The sequence below is a fragment of the Desmodus rotundus genome, chromosome 1 (genome assembly GCF_022682495.2).
Source record: "Desmodus rotundus isolate HL8 chromosome 1, HLdesRot8A.1, whole genome shotgun sequence".
Lineage (NCBI taxonomy): Eukaryota > Metazoa > Chordata > Mammalia > Chiroptera > Phyllostomidae > Desmodus > Desmodus rotundus.
The window spans coordinates 84,495,742-84,511,440 of record NC_071387.1 but is presented as its reverse complement, the minus strand read 5'-3'; the positions used below and the strand labels follow the sequence as shown (position 1 = coordinate 84,511,440).

Below are 15,699 nucleotides of genomic sequence, written 5' to 3'. Positions count from 1 at the left end.
CAAATTATCCTCAAACCCGTAGTTTAAATTTATAGATCAATGTTACAGGCAAGCATTTTTTTTCCACAATCTTTTTTTTAAAATTTTTGTTGTTATTCAATTACAGTTGTATGCCTTTTCTCCCCATCCCTCCACCCCACCCCAGCTGAACCCACCTCCCTCCCCCACTTCCACCCTCCCCCTTGATTTTGTCCATGTGTCCTTTATAGTAGTTCCTGTAATACCCTCTTCCCACTGTCCCCACCCCACTTCCCCCTGGCTATTGTTAGATTGTTCTTAACTTCAATGTCTCTGGTTACAGTATGGAATTTCCTCAGAAAACTAAAAATGGAACTGCCCTTTGGCCCAGCAATTCCTCTGCTGGGATGATACCCTAAGAACCCTGAAACACCAATCCAAAAAAACCTGTGCACCCCAATGTTCATAGCAGCACAATTTACAATAGCCAAGTACTGGAAGCAACCTAAGTGCCCATCAGCAAACGAGTGGATCCAAAAACTATGGTATATTTACACCATGGAATTCTACGCAGCAGGGAGAAAGAAGGAGCTTATACCCTTTGCAACAGCATGGATGGAACTGGAGAGCATTATGCTAAGTGAAATAAGCCAGATGGTGAGGGACAAATACCATATGATCTCACCTTTAACTGGAACATAATCAATAGAAGTAAAAAGCAAACAGGCAAGCATTTTTAAAATGTCAACACTGAATTGTTAGTCATACATCTTATTTCTTGCTGATTCACCAGTTTTTGACCAATACTTCTTTGACAAAATTGTTTATCAATGTCAGAAAATAAACGTGGTTATTTCCTTGAGACAGTACTGTGAAACTAGTCAATGAAAAGGCAGTTCTAGCCTCAGGTTGCCAAAGATGGTTTTGTCATAGGACTTCCTCAAATTAAAATGTATTAACCTGCACTGTGTGGTTGGCTACAGGCACAGCCTCATTTTGTCTGTCTTCTAAATTGGTATGTTTTTGATTTAGTTTCTGGACATTGAAAGAAAGGCTTATGTGGTTAGTAGTAATTATAGTTGGTAGTGTGAACGATCTAAAACGAAAGAATCTGGTACATTTTCAATGAAATTACTTTAATTCATTGAAATCTCAGAAAATTCCAGTCCTGGCCATCTATTCCAGAAGCATGCAGTAGGTGGCACTTCAAAGCTCTTTGGTGGAGAGCAGGCGCCATTTAAGCGGGAGCAGCCGCCGCTGCAGCAGGCCATTTGACAAGAGTGGATGTCAGAGATAGAAGAGGGAGGAGGAAGGCCTGAGGACTTCGGGGAGGCTTTGACAGCGCCAGGCCTCGCTGGTAGGGCGCGCAGGTGCGCGGGGGCCTCAGGTGCGCAGGGTTGGGGGATGTGGGGCGCAAGGGGGCGCAGGTGCGCGGGCGGCGCGGGAAGCAGGGGGGCAGGTGTGCGGATGCGGTGGGCGCGTTTGGGGCACCGGCTGGCTAGCTATCGCGGGCGGGCGATCGGCTGACAGCATCACCACGGCGGGGGGAGGGAGTACGCGCCCTGCCTGCCTCCCTGAGGAGCCCTCATCCGCACCCTCTGTGCTGCCAGGTCCTTTGGGAGGCGAGCTGGGAAGAAGCTATGAGCAGTTGTGTTCTCAGGTAACCGATTTCCCCTCCTTTGCTAGGGCTCCGCTGCGTCCGCATTGGGGCACTGACAGCTTTGGCATTATTGTTTGTGAGTCTCTGAAAAGGGATTACCCTTTCTGGGAGAACGAGTCAGCAATAAGAATACTTGAATCCGCGAGGGGGAAAATGTTGCATTTATGTATCCTGGGCAGGGAAGGGTGAGCATTTTGCTATCCCTGTCTAAAACAAGTTCTCACACACACACACACACACACACACACACACACACATTGGAATTTCTTCCAAAATAGAAGTTAGTGTTTTAGAAAATTCTGTGGTTCAGGGGTTTCTACTAATGTGGAAGATGATTTAATGGATTTATGAAAGTTTTAGGAAGATGTAGTCCAAAGTGAGAAAAATGCAAAGCACGTTAGAGGCTGCCGTTTTGTTCAGCATGTTTTCCTACTAGACACAGCACTTCATGGACTTGGCTAAATATTTTAATTTTCTTTTGAAGAATGCATCTGATGATATCTGCATGCATTCCTTCATGCCCCCTTGTTGTAAGAGCAGAATACAGGAAAGGTGCTGAACCCCATCTCTAGCTGTCAGTTAGACTGTGGTTCCCATAAGATGACAATGACTGCTCACAGCTCCCAGGCTGGCTTGCAGAGCATTGCCGGCTTCTCACCATGTGGGAACTGGCCGGAATCCTCCGTGGAGAAATGCTGGTTTTCCCCTTTAAAACTCCAACTCACGTTCTGTGGATTTGGGAGACGTTTAAATGGGAAGCTCTGTGATTCATGGGTTCCTTCCTTTGAATGGTGAAATAAAACATCATGGTGGGATTCTGTTTCTCCTGACTATGCAGTCACACAGCTTGCCTTCCTTAGGAATTTATGCTTTATGTTTGTCCCTGTTATCTTTTCAACAACTGTCTTCCATGTGAGAAGCGGGCATTAGCACGTGAAGTCCTTTCTGCTTTGAACTAAAAACTTTAAAAATATTCTTTTCAGGAAGATTTTCTAGATAACAATAAAGGACTGGAACATTTTACATTCCAGATGAGTCCAAATGCGCTTCTTTTCCTGTGGCATTTGGATTCGAAGAGGTGGAGTGGGAGGAAGAGAAAAGGGGAGAATAAAATTAGAACAAATTCGACAAATTTGTGGGGAAATAATACTATTCTTTTGGCTGTCTGAAATTGCAAATTGTCAACAATTCTATCTCTGGAAATGCAGGAGGTCCTATGGGCTAAGGCACAGGAAGATCCACAGTTCATTTTATAGAAATAGAAGATAGAAAGCAAGGAAACGTTTTCATCCTATCTAATGCATACCATTTAATTTGGTAGTAGGGACAGTGGACCTGGATGGACAGAGAAGGAGGAGGAGAAAGGAGTGACTGCGGTCTATACGGGGCAGAGCATCAGTGCTCATTCCTCGGTTTTCTCTCCAGATGGAAATTGTATGTGCATGGTTATTGTGGAAGCCTCCAAGCCTCCAGAATCTTTTCTTCTTAGAGCTTTGATATAGAATTATTCTTAAGAAAAGATGCATAAAACACCTAAATTGAGTGCTGATTGTTGGCATTCCTTTCCAGCTTGTGTCCAGCAGTCTACCTTTCTTATCAATCAGTGATGCCTTCACCATCACAAGAGACTTATTAATTTTATGCTGTACATACCCTATAAATCACACATGATTTCGGCCTACTAGAAATGGATTTTTTCAGGGTGGATACTACCTCTACTCTGATACCTACGTTACTAAAAAATTAAATTGAAAACTAATGGGGAATCTTTTATTAAAAAGATGCATCTATGATAAAAAACATACTGTTCATTCTTCTAATATACTAATATAGTCTCAAAAATATGGTGAGATATTTATGTTTAAGGCTGTTCATTGAGGAAAAAAAAAAGCAGTCATTGAAAAGCTCATCTCTCAGGGAGTCCTGTGCAGCTGTTACAAAGCACAAGATGGCTCTGTATGTAGTAATGGGGGCAGATTTTCACAAAACACTGGGAGACTACACTCCCTTGTGTCTTTCTCTCCGCTGATTAGCTATCTATTGAGATCTCTCCCGAGTTGACTAGGCTTTAACAACAGATTCCACTCACCTGTAACTCACATGCTAAATGTTTCATTTCCCACCTTCCTTTCCCATCTGATCTGTGTTCTTGACTATTTCTGGCAAATGAAACAGAAATCACCTTCATTGCTGCTGTGAGTTAATGTGAAAAAATGAGCTCAATCAAATGAATGCATTGGAAAAGTATAGGGAATATTATTAACTTTTGCATTGGTAACTGTTTTGTACTATTTTCATTCTTACATGGACATTCTGAGATTTTTCTCTTAAAAGATTATCCATCTCTATCCTTTAGTCAATTCCAGATTCCACTGAAGTCTTTCCATTTCCACTGGGGAAACATAAGCCATACTTGGGGCGCAGGATCTTGCCCTGCAACTCTGAGACTCCCACACTTTAGTTCTAGGATTTGTACTAATTAGGGAGTTGTACTAATTAGAAATTCGTACTCATCAGGAACTGTGAGTCTTTACCTGACCTGAGCATTGAAAGATATGTGAATCCTAAACATTTTCATATCCTCTCATTGCCTTCTAAGTCTTACAAAGACCAGCAAAATCAGATTTTCTGGTCTCCTACACTGACTCTGGTCTCTGGCCTAAGCCCCTATTGCTCAGCTTTGTCAGGTCACTTTTGCCCCTGGCTTTAGGGTTAAGTTAAAATGCTGATTTAACTATCCCATGGCATTAGTATAACCCATGTTTTCCCACAAGCATGTGTTATATTAACCACTTGTTGTGATTAGTAAGAGTTTAGTTTCTGATGTGCACCTTTTTTAAGGCATCTATCACTTTTTGATGGGTCAGGAAATACACACAGTCATCTAGTATTAGCTGCCTGATACCATTATTATATTTTAAAATACATATGAGACTGCTCTAGAAGTTGCTTGGCAATATTACATATTGGTGAAAAAAATCCCCTCAAATTTTGGAATCTAGAGCTTTTTGTTGAATTGTTGCTAATTTGGATTGGCTTGAATTCCCTACTGGATTTGCTAAACCTGAGTTGAAATGCAGGTTCTGCCTCTCACTAGCTGTGCCAAGTGTTACTTTAACCACCTAGCACACAGGTGACAAACACAAGGCCCAGGAGCTGAATCCGGCCCTCCACCTTGTTGTATCAGGCCTGGCACCTAATTTCTACCCTGCAGCACTGCCAAACTCCTTGCCCCTAGCTAAGGAGTAGTTACATTTTTACAGTCCTAAAATTACATTCGGCCCTTTGAAGGCAACCACGAGGCTGATGTGGCCCCAGGTGAAAATGAGTTTGACACCCCTGACATCTCAGTTCCCTTATCTGTAAAATGGGGCTACTAATAACTAAATCAAAGGTGTTTTGAAGGTCAAGCTTGTGTAGTGTCTCTAAACACTTGCTAGGTGGTCAGGATTCTTGGGCTGTTTTTGCAATTGCTATCTGATCATTATCAACAGTTCCTCTCTCTCACTGTCTCAGTTTTATCCTTCCCCTTTACAACCTGGCATACAGCCCACTGTCTAATAGTTGCACTTTGCTTCTGGATGGAATGCTTCAGCATCAGCCTTTCCTAATTTACCTAATACACAACTCTCCAATTAATTTTAAAACATTGGTTCTTTCTCTCACATCTCTCTGAACCAGGCTTACTTACAGGACTCCCTGTTTTTTATCTGGTTAAATCCCTCTTCCTTCTTTCATCAACATTCTTTCCTTTGTTCCTTCACTGAGCTCATCTCCCCACAGGCAGTCCTAACTCTATAACTGATTTCATACTGTTCTGAGGATATAAGAATATCCCCTGCTTCATGTTTATGTCATTCTAGCCTTGAGCTATTCATCTTGTAATGAGGCTGAGGGTCCTGGCCTTGACTGGAAGCCTGCTGAGGACAGGTGGTGCTAGGACTGTCTGATGTTAAGTGTGATTGGATTCCAGACACACCAGGAGCTATAGCCCTTTATAGCTTGTTTTGTTGATCTTCCTAATGACCGTAGAGCAGACACAAATAAATATTCATTGACTAATGGTTCACAGCTTCTGATTGTATGCCCTTGCTGTTTGTCACTCCATCAGCTTCTGACCTCCTGAATATTCTTTTTTTCTCTTTTCAAGGGCCTTGGCCCCTGGTTCAATCTTTCTTCTTATGCTAATTTCAAATGTCGTTCTTTTGAATATTTTCCTCCAATCCTCTTAAGCTTCGTACCCACAGTCACAGGGCATCTTTTCAGTGCTGGAAACTGGCCCACTTCCAGAGGGGCCATGGAACATGCCCTGTCTGACCAGAGCACCCGGTCTTTGCAACATTCTTACTCAACATCTCTTTGGACCTCTCCCAGAACTTGCATTTTGTCTTGCTAATATATTCATTTGTCATCTTCTCATTAACATTTACACATGTTCATGTCTCTGTATTTTAACATTAATTAAAAAGAAGCCTTTAAAAATTCAAAACTGGGTACCACTCAGCCACCAATTTACAACCTTTCCTCCAATTCACAATCACAGTCTCAGAAACTATGTCTAAGCTGCCTGTATCAAATCTGCATCTCATGCTCACTCCTCAACATATTGCAATGTAGCTTCTACTTCTGCCATCGAAATGTCTCTTGCTAGGTTCTTGTTAGTGACTTTCACTGCCTCCTTACTGAGGGTGCTTTCCAGTTCTCTCTGTACTTCACTTCTTGGCGCCAGTTCATGCTGGTGAGCCCTCTCTTCTTTGAGAAGTCCTCACTCTCCTCAGCTTTGATAACGTGGCCCTTTAGTACAGTTACTTCTACCATTTTAATTCTTTGCGGTCAACTCCCTTTCCAGACATGACATTTGGAGTCTCCTGAGACCATGTCTAAGTCCTTCTTTCGTTCTCAGAAGCCATCTCGTCCACAGCCTGGGCTTCAAGGCCTACCTCAATACTGATGACTCCCACCTGTGCATCCTGACCTCGGACACTACAGGTGGCCCAGGATGCGTTATCCACCTGCCCACATGATGTGAGCCCTCTACTGTCCAAGACATGTGGAACTCCACACTGCTGAAAATTAAACCCATGCTCTTCCCCTAAAACCTGGCCTTTGTCCAGTACTCTCTCAGTAAGTGATCTCATCCCATCTCTTCAGTTCTATCAGTTGGAAACCTTAAGAGTTTTTCTTGACACTTTACTCTCTCTCACTGCACATCTTAACTCCTTTTCTCACCGACCATCCCCAATTGATGTTCCACTGTCTCTGCTATTGCTCTAGTCTAAACTTCCCATTTTGGGCTTGATTTGATATAATAGGCTTCTTATCTACTTTCTGAGTTGAAGCCAGACCCTTTCAGTGATTGTGTGATGCTCTCTGGAGGCTCGTGTGGTCTTGGCCATGACTCCCTTTCCAGCCTCACCTCACTGCTTTCTCTCTCACTGATTGTGATGGTCATGCCCACTCTTTCTGATACTTGGAAGCTCTCCCTCCACAGGGCCTGCATGTGGTCTTGGTCTGACTTTGTCACTACTCTCACAGAGCAGGGGATGTGGACGAGGCATCACCAGCAGCAGTGCTTGATCCATCATTGAAATAGTGGCATGGTCCACACTGGTCCTGTTTCTACGGTACAGAAGTCCCATCTGAGATCCCACTCAGCCCACTGAAGTATGTAAGGACCACAGGTGCATGGCCAGGTGGAGATGATGCCCAGTGCCTCTGTTCATGCAAGTCACTTAGCCTGGCCTTGCCAGTCTGTTCATCAGAAGTAAAATGCAGACTCAGTTGCACACCGAGCAGATTCTTACTGCATACTTCCTAGGGGCCTGGCAGTGTTCAAGCATTAGGGAGACACTGGTGAACAAAACAGATAAAAAGCTGTTCATAGAGGTTATAATATAGCAGAATTTAACATAAATTTTTAAAATGTAAAATACACAGAATGCCAGAAAGGAATTTGTGCTATGGAAAAAAAGTAAAGCCAGAAGAGGCCACAAACTGCCAGGGTTGAGGATGGGACTGTAAACTCAGAGGAGGTGCTCAGGGAGTTCTCACTGAGAAGGCGATGTTGGAACATAGGCCTTTGGAAGGTGGGGGGAAGAGTGGCGCAGTTAGAGGAAACATCCAGTGCAGAGGCTCTGAGGCAAGGAGAACAGGCTAGGTGTGTCCAAGTGGTACTGAGGAGACAAACGTGGCTGGTATGTGGCAGGAAAGGGGAAGAAATAGTGGAAAGTGAGAGTGCAGGTGTGGTTGGGGGAAGAGCCCTTGAGCTGTTATTCTTAGGGAGATGGGATGGCAGATTGAGGGCTTTGAGCATAGGAATGATGTGATCCAGTGCCTGGGTGGGGAGTTCATTGGAGTGGCTCAAGTCCTGAAGCCAACTGACCACTTAGGAGTCTACTGCAGTGACCCAGGTAAGAGGTGACAGTCATTTGGAACATATGGGGACAGTGGGGAAGGAGATTCCTGGTGTGTCTGGATGCATTTTGAAGATATCACTTGTACACTTGGCTGATGGGTTTGGATGTGAGGTACAAGAAAACAAGAGGGATTCAGGAAGACACTGACAGCTTAGGCCTGGATGACTGGAAAGAAAAGTTTGATATGGACTGAGGTAAAAGGGGTAGCAGTTTTGGGTCATATGGGGGAATTCAGTTTTGCCCATGCTGTGTCCAGGGCATGCAAGTGGCAATGTCCAGGAGAGAGCAGGTCATGAGAATCTGCAGTTTAAGAGAAAGGCTTGGCTGTGGGCATGCATTGGGAGAGGTTGACATATGGTTGATATCCAAAGTCGTGGAACCAGATGACACCACTGGGAGTGTGAGTTTAGCAGAAAGGGGAAGCATAATAAGGATGGAGGTAGGAGGCTGTGTTACGAGTGAGCTCGTAGGAACAATGGCATCCACCCACTTCTCCTGTCACCACCCTCGCTCAAGCTGGGTCCTCCAGAGTCGTCTCTTGCTTCCACTCTTGTCCACCAGAGTCCTCAGGATGACCCAGTACAGCAGGAGTCAGATCTGTCACTTCTCTTCTCAGAACCCTCAGTGGTCTCTCATCCTTCTCACAGTAAAAGCTACCTCTGCACCTGCCCATTACTTTTCTGGGTTCATCTACTTTTCTTCCTCCCTGCATTCAGCATCTTCCATATTCCTAGGACATGTCACATTAGTAGTCTGTGTTTGCACCTGCCGTTCTCCTGGCTGGGTTTCCTCCCCCAGGTGTCACCATCACCTCTCTCAAATCTTTGTCCAAATGGCAACTTTCCAGGAAGTCCTTCTCTGGCCTGTTGTTATTTGTGATACCTACTATACATTTTAGAAATGTAACCAAAAGATAATTGCATTGATGTGTTTTTATCAAATGCACTAACACCCGTGGAAATCCTTCATTTGGCAGACCTTTTAAATGATTTAAAATATTGATTTTCAAGTTTTTAATTGCACAGAGAGGAAAACTATTTGGGGACACATTTGCATTGATTTTTGGCAAAATTATGTATTGGTGGAAGCCTTTTTACACATCTTTTTTCAAAATGCTTTCTCCATAGGACAGTTGTTTTCCCAAAGAAGGTACTGGGCCCCCAAATCATATTTAAATGTTACCTTTATATTATAGGAATGGAGGAAGGTGCTTATTTTTGGGAAAATACCTGTTATGTGGCACACTACTAAAAACCACCTGCCATACAGAAAATGGTAATGAATTTAGAACAGTTGCTTTTATTGTACAAGAATAACATATAACTTGAGCCCTTTAGTTCTGCAACACTTACATTTTTATTGTTGCAAGGTAACTAGTGAACCAGCATGAAGTAGAAAATACTTTTGTGGTTGCTCCTTATCTCCACATAAAATATTATAAGGAATCTACTATATCATAAAGGTTTTGTATGTATATTAAAATAAATAAAATACCCAAAAGCATGATTCCAGTATTTCCTACCTACTTCTGGCTACAACTTCTTTGCTGTAACAACTGACTGATGAAATGACACAACGAATTCATTCTCCTCTGGTTCTGTCTCTGTAATGTTACCACATATCCTTTTGTAATTTTTATTTCCTATGAGGGGATACTCATATGTAGATTTTTCAAAATTTTATTTTGTGTCTTTAAAGAGTTGATTTATCTTTCTTGGTACAAAAATGTGTTCCAGCAGCAGAGATGATTGGTCAGTGTGTGTTTGGAATTTCTGACGTGTCCGGTGTTGGGTTGGAGGCCTTGATGGGCTGGTGAATGAACTTCTTTCAGAGCACTGATATTTGAGTGGAGTGGAGGGAGAAAACACAAGTAAATAAATACTGAGAGTCAGTGTGCCAAAGCATCTTATTGAAAGAGAATTTTTCCAGCAAATAACAGAACAGAGGTGCTGAAGTGTATTTGACACTTGTAGTTTTGGTCAACTGTTCAACCAATCTCTCCCCTGTGAAACTTCTAATGTTGGTTTATTCAAACCTTCAGCATTGTTTTCTATTTATTTTTGTATGGGATTTTAAGAAAGGTACGCATTTTAGCTTGTCACCATACATTTTGGTTTATTGTTTTATATATTTTACCACAGGTTTTCCAAAGCCTTGTGGATTTTTGGGGGGATTTTTTTTTTTTTTTGCCTTCCACCATTAATAAAAAGAGGATTCTAAGCACTGAAAATAATGAAGTTTAGTTAAATTTTGTAATAGATAAAGTATGATGTGCTGTTAAACTTTGCTAAAAAAATAGAGGTTTGTTTTTATGTTTTGGAGTAGTGAAGACCAATAAATACACAGTGTTAGCCACATGTGTGATTTTGCGTTTTCCAGGAATTGCATCTAAAAAAACAGATGAAGTTAATCTAAATATTTTCTTTTACCCAGTGTTTATGTATATTATCATTTCAACTTGTAATCAGTATCAACATTGTAAGTGAGATATTTCACATTCTTTTTTATACTAAGTGTTCAGCATTCAGTGCAGAAGATCTCCGTTCAGTCTAGCTCATTTTCAGGTGGCAAGTGGCTACTGTGGTAGACAGCACAGGCTATAGGTTTAGTTTAAATGCTGTGGCTAATAGTTAAGCTTCATGTTGCTATTAGTACAACATACAGTTAGGTCCAGGAAGTAGGTGCAAATTATAATTGATCTTCTCAGGAAATTAGATAACTTTTGGCCTTGTCAGATCAAATTATACCCTTATTGCTTTTACTGTATGATGTGGAGGCTAATTGTGCTCATATCATGAGTGTGGTCTTTGATTCATGGTCCTTCCATCTCCAGAACTCTTCATCTTGCAAAACTGAAACTCTGTTCCCTTTCCCAAAACACTATCTCCACATTCCCCTTTCACCAGCCCCTGTCAACCTCTGCTTTCTGCCTCTATTATTTTAACTCATCTAGTACCTCATGGAAGTGGAATTATAATGTATTTGTCGTTTTGTGTCTGGGTCACTTCACTTAGTATAATATCCTCATGGTTTATCCATCTTGTAGCATGTGTCAGAATCGTCTTCTATTTTAAGGCTGAACAATGTTTCATTGTATATATATACTGCATTTTGTTTATCCAAATTGATGGACACTTGGGTTGTTCCTACCCTTTGGCTATTGTGAATAGTGCTTTTATGAATGTGAATATATAAATATCTCTTCAATTATATATGTATATATAGATTACATACTGTTTAAATTATTTTGGATACATACCTAGAAGTAGATTGCTGACTCATGTGGTAATTAATCTTTTTCATAGAGGCTGTACTGTTTTAGATTTCTGCCAACAGTGCACAAGAATTCTAATTTCTCCACAACTTCCATAACACTTGTTTTTTTCCATTCATTTTTGTTTTTCATGACTTTTTTTCTTTTTGATAGTAGCCATCCCAGTGGGTATGAGGTGGTAGATCTATGGTTTCTTCATGACCTTGCATTTGGCAATGGATTCTTAGATATAATACCAAAAGCATGAGTAATAAAATAGTTCATGATTGTCTGAAGGAATCTTTTTTAGTTAGTTGCCAATTCTGTAAACTTTTACTTGGCTAAAACCAGAAAACCACCTACTAAGCAGGTATACATACATAGTGCCATATTCTAATCCATGGATAGTGAAGGAAGGACCTTGTCTGCACACAGCAGCACATGAAGCTGTCACGTCTGGCACTGCACACTTTCTTTCTCCTGTGCATCCAGCTTCTGTGACAGTTGCCTTCATCCTTTGGTGTTTATTTCCCTGCAGAGTTAGCATGCTGCATTGGGCATGGAGGGTCAAGCTTGGTAAGTTGCTCTTTGACTGAGGCTGTGGCATCGTTTATCACTCACATGATTTTCCTTTTCATTTCCCTTACCCATGTGGAAATAATAGGCATAAGCAGAAATGGCCAAATGCAGTCAGATGCTTGGAAGTCTGAAAAGTGTCACCAAGTGCATTTTATTTGGCTCTTTGAATTCCTGTCCATCATGCTTTCTCCAAATGGAGTAGTTTCAGACAAATATTAGTGAATCATATTTTTAAGCTATGGATTTATTTGCCTTTTGGTAATGAAATTCTTAAAGAATAATTTATTCTAACCCTTCTACCTCAAGAAATACCTTGTTCCTCTCCATGGATTTCATTAGTGCAGATATTGAGTCTTGCAATGAGTCCCTGAGACTCTCTCCTGCCCCAGTGTGGAATGATGATTCCTTCACCTGGGTGTAGATGTGGCACTTGCTTCAGCACCTGCACCAGCAGAGCCAGGGTGGGTGTCTCCATAATGCTGTGAAGCAAGATTCCTGAAAAAGGATTCTGCTTCTTTAGAGAAACACGAGCCATGAAGGTTTACTTCTTCCTTATGATCAGGCAGATGTTTCCCTCTGAGAAACGAATCTCATTTTTTAGGTTCAGCTAAGAAGATGCATAAAATGAATTTTTAATTAATTTGAGATTCCAAAATTATATAAAAGTAGAGTTTCCTACCTAGGGAATTTAAGCTCTGTTGAAAAACATTTCTTAATTTCTTTTTAGGATATTCTTACTTATGTTGTAATATCAGTAATAGTCCTTATTTCTACTTAAATGACCCATTAACCTTTTATTCGTAGAAATTTTAAATATAGGCTCTCAAGTACCAACCTTAAATATAGAGTTTGTTTAAAGTTAGTAAAGTTTAAATGTTGTAATAAAGGCATTGTGGGAAACCAAGGCAAACAGAGCAGAGGCCAGCTGTGTGAACTTCAGGTGGCCACGTGCCTGCAACTCAGACTGGCTAGGGGCACGTGGGGCAGGGCAGTGCACCAAACTGTCAAGCTTTCCCAAATCTTTACTTTCAATGGGTTGAACTCTTCCAATCTATTCTATATCTCCCATGTTAAGTATTTGTTTTTGGAAGCAGGCTTAATTCAGGTATAATACAGGGAAAGCTTGTGTTAACTGAGAAGCTTCTTTCATCTCATTCATCAGAATCTAATGTTTCTTCCAAATGACAAGTTTTGTGACTCAGGAAATCAAATTCATTTTCCCAGAACTCAGGCCATATAGACCTAGAATAGCCTCTAAGCTGATTTTCAGCATTTGAAAAGTCTCATTTTGAACTCTTTATTACAAGGCACACATATTTATATTTGGGGACACTTTGGGATGCCCACACCCTTTCCTCAATCCTCTCCCTCATGTGGCTGTCTGTGTATATGCTGCTTAGAAGTACAAGCAGCTATAGAGGCAGTTTAGCCCAGACAAATTCAGGAAAAGGAGAGTAGAGGGTAGATTTAAAGTCATTCTAGACAGCCTTCCTATTTAGGGGAGCAGATCTGTGCATTATCAGAGAAACCAGTCCAGCTGCCTCTCCTAGACAACGTAATGGTTCTTTTATAAATTAGTGGAAAAACAGAGAAAAGCAGACATTTATTTGGTGAAACCAATTAACATGGAAGAGAAGAACTACAATAAACAAACAGAACCAGGAATTTCTAAGATAAATAAGAACAGAGGGAACAAATCTCAATTAGCATTCTTGTTGAAATTCAGTGTTATATCACCTTTCGTAAAACAAGAAAAGTCTTTGGACAAAATAGAAAAATTGGAGTCCAGAAAAGGCTATTGAAAATATAAGGGAAAAGATTCTAGAGAAGTCAAAACCAGGTATAGTGGGTTCATTATCTAATACAAGTTCCAGAAAGAAAAAAGATATAGGGGTTGGGATGATGTGCTTTTTAAAAGTAGGAGAAATTCCTCTAAGCTGCAGAAAGGATGAGGTTTTTAACCCTTTCTCACCAAACCCCCTGCCACTAAAAATACCCCCACAATTAAAAAGCAGTTCTAGATATATCCTGCTGAAACGTCATCATTCCCAGAACAAAGAGAATATTCTAACTCTGCCAAAGAGAAAAGAAAAACCTAACTCTCCTACAAAGGAAAGGGAATCACACTGGCTTTGGATTTCACATTAACAACTCTGGATGGTAAAGTTAAAAATTAAAAAATCCTTAAAATATGAAAGGAAAAAATTTGAACTTGTGTGGTGCAACATTCTATCAGTGAAATGAGAGGGTGTGAACTCAGAGATTTCAATGCCATCTAAAATCAGTAATATTTATATAAAAATATAAAATGGACCCAAGGAAACTGATATTTTCTTTTTTTTAAATAATAGTCACTTTGAAATTCTTTTTTAATCTTTTTTTAATAATTATGTTATTGTTGTCTGCATTTTCCCCAACCACTCCGCCTGACTCCGGCCACATCCACCTTCCCCCCTTTATCCCATCTTTCCCCCCTGTTTTGTCCATGTGTCCCTCATAGTAGTTCCTGAAAACCCTTCCCCTCATTATTCCTTCCCACCTCCCCTCTGGTTACTGTCAGATTGTTCTTAATTTCTATGTCTCTGGTTATATTTTGTTTGCTTTTTTCTTTTGTTGATTATGTTCCAGTTAAAGGTGAGATCATATGGTATTTGTCCCTCACCGCCTGGCTTATTTCACTTAGCATAATGCTCCCCAGTTCTATCCATGTTATTGCAAAGGGTAGGAGCTCCTTCTTCCTTCTGCTGCATAGTATTCCTTTGTGTAAATATACCATAGTTTTTGGATCCACTCATTTACTGATGGGCACTTAGTTTGCTTCCAGTACTTGGCTATTGTAAATTGTGCTGCTATGGATGGAACTGGAGAGCATTATGCTAAGTGAAATAAGCCAGGCAGTGAGGGACAAATACCATATGATCTCACCTTTAACTGGAACATAATCAACAAAAGAAAAAAGCAAACAAAATATAACCAGAGACATTGAAATTAAGAACATTGTAACAATAGCCAGAGGGGAGTGGGGAGGGAATAGTGGGGAGAGGGGTCTATAGGAGCTACTATAAAGGACACAGGACAAAATCAAGGGGGAGGGTAGAGGTGGGGGAGGGAGGTGGGACTGGCTGGGGTGGGGTGGAGGGATGGGGAGAAAATGCAGACAATTGTAACTGAATAAAAATAAATTAATTAATAAAAACAAACTACTGGTAATCAGGAAGCTCACAGAATGGATTGTATTTGGTTGCAAATTAGATGAAAAAATGAAGGCTATGCTAAGAGAAACAAAGGAAAATGTACAGGGAACCAATAGTGATGGGAAGGAAACTGGGACTCAAATCAATGGTGTGGACCAGAAGGAAGAAAGAAACATCCAACCAGAAAAGAAGGAAGAAACAAGAATTCAAAGCAATGAGGAGAAGCTTGGGAACCTCCAGGACATCTTTAACATTTCAACATGTGAATTATAGGGGTGCCAGAAGGAGAAGAGGAAAAACAAAAAACTGAAAACTTATTTGAACAAATAATGAAGGATAACTTCCCTAATCTGGCAAAGGAAATAGACTTCCAGGAAGTCCAAGAAGCTCAGAGAGTCCCAAAGAAGCTGGACCCAAGGAAGAACACACCAAGGCACACCATAATTACATTCCCCAAGATTAAAGAGAAGGAGAGAATCTTAGAAGCAGCAAGGAATAAGGACACAGTTACCTACAAAGGAGTTCCCATAAGACTGTCAGCTGATTTCTCCAAAGACACCTTACAGGCAAGAAGGGGCTGGCAAGAAGTATTCCAAGTCATGAAAGGCAAGGACCTACATCCAAGATTACTGTATCCAG

The 15,699-nt window shown here is 41.0% G+C and overlaps 1 protein-coding gene across 8 annotated transcripts in view; it reads left to right on the top strand.

The window, feature by feature from the left end:
- Positions 1–1,198: 1,198 nt before the first annotated feature.
- Positions 1,199–15,699, top strand: part of DIRAS2 (DIRAS family GTPase 2) — a 32,256-nt gene continuing 17,755 nt past the window's right edge. For 2 of the 8 annotated variants that reach the window (XM_053925570.1, XM_045197706.2), the window contains exon 1: positions 1,212–1,315. The gene's annotated coding sequence lies outside the window, so the exon portion shown is untranslated. Of the gene's footprint in view, positions 1,346–1,568; positions 1,619–15,699 lie in introns of all 8 variants that reach the window. The other 6 variants (XM_053925569.1, XM_045197704.2, XM_024563362.3 and 3 more) reach the window with 5 other exon arrangements.